Genomic DNA, 1882 nt, shown 5'->3' with positions numbered 1-1882 from the left:
AAAAAAATAATCTAGCCTTTTTTTTTTTTTTTTTTTTTTGTACAGTGTGTTGCATTAAAAAAATTTTCTTAGTCTAATGTATTATGATATTTTTATTAATAAGTAATTTTGACTTAATTTGATATGACTCTTGTCTCCAAAGTCTAAAATCTTGTCCCCTAATACCTCCCTCTTTTTTTCAGAGAAAGGACTTCAGCTATGGAGAGATAATAATTAACTTTATTACCTCTACATAAACTCATATTTTAAATCTATTCACATTTAAAAATAATAACTGCATGTTATTTCATGAAAGCATAAATTCTTTTTAAGAAATGCTTATTTTATGAGCACTGTGCCTTAATAACAGTAGTGTACAGAAAGTTTCAAGTGCAACTTAGAAATTGAATTAGTCTTTCTAAACCTATGTAAAAGCAGTTTGTGTATTATTTATTTTTAAGCAAATTATCTTCACATATAAAAAATTACTGAGGTAAGTTTTTAATTGAGTGAAGAAAAAAAGTTTTATATTACAAAAGACTCATCCCAAGAAACATACAGTAAATAGTCCTGAGAACTGTACTTGTGCATATGTAATTTATCTGGGCATCTTATGTAACAGAAGTTTCTAGAAAGCTTGGAAAATTGATTTGTGATCTCAAATCTAATTTATTTACCTGATTCGTATTGCATTTTTTGGATTTTTCTGTGTAAATATTTTCTAGTGATATGCTATAAGAATCTGAAAATGTTGCATTATCTTTTGCAATGATTTTCTTAGTATTTATTCAAGTGAATTTTGCTGTTGAAAGAATTTTAGTATTCATTTTTTAAGCCTTTGTTTTGTTGATTTGCTTCTTTCCCGAAGCACTGTAAAACAAAACTTTTCACAGTTACTGTATATAAAATTAATTTTTGTAAATTGTTCAAAAAGAATAAAAGTTTTACTATATATTGAAAGCATGTTTTTTTTTTTTTTTTTTTTTTTTTTAATGTTCATTTACAAATGTATGGATGAGAACCTGACCTTATTAGAAACCCGATACATGTGCATTTGTTCCACATAAATGGTGATTTCATTGCAGATTGCCACATTCTTTTTTCCAAGTCATGCAGGGCATATAAGAAAGTACTGACTGACATGAAATTAGGTTCAATTGTGAAATTCAAAATATGAGAAGTATTTCTGTATTCAAAACTTCCAGACAATAATTAAATCCAGTTCAAACTCTTCCATGTAAGATAAAAAAAAAAAAAAAAGAATCATTTAAATATATATTATAAATGGGCCAATTGGCATGGCATTTTCTTTAAGCCTTTGTACATAAAAATGTTTTTTCCCCTCTTGTGTAAACCCTTGTATGATACTCCTATATCTAAAGTACAAAAAATTTATTTTCAGTCAATTTGAGCATTTTTAATAAATTTTAGTAAACATTTCTCACTGCTCGACTGAAAATGCCGAAATAGTAACTGATTAATGCTAAGTTTTCTCATAAATTATTAAAATATATTTTTTAAAAATCATGCTATTTAATTCACTTTTGTACTAGAATAATCTACAACAATGAAATATTTACAATATTTCTTAAGATTAATAGTGTTCATGATGTTACATAATATTTAACAATGAAATATTGTTAAGACTAATAATAATATTAATTTTGTTCATAATATTAATTTTGATAACTTTCAATGTGGCAGTTTTATTCCAGCAAAAATTGTGCTGTTCGGGAAAAATTTTTAAATTTGTAGTTAAGATTTATAGATCATAATTAATGGAAAAAATAGTTGTCAAAACTGCTTTTCCAGTAAAAATAAACTGATGCAACACAATTTCATACTTATAATGAAAATGGTTTGTGTTATTACAACAAAAGAGATAATCTTACAAATTATATCT

Source organism: Argiope bruennichi, chromosome 6 (assembly GCF_947563725.1).
Source record: "Argiope bruennichi chromosome 6, qqArgBrue1.1, whole genome shotgun sequence".
In the NCBI taxonomy this organism is placed as follows: Eukaryota; Metazoa; Arthropoda; class Arachnida; order Araneae; family Araneidae; genus Argiope; species Argiope bruennichi.
Note: the sequence above shows the minus strand (reverse complement) of the source record.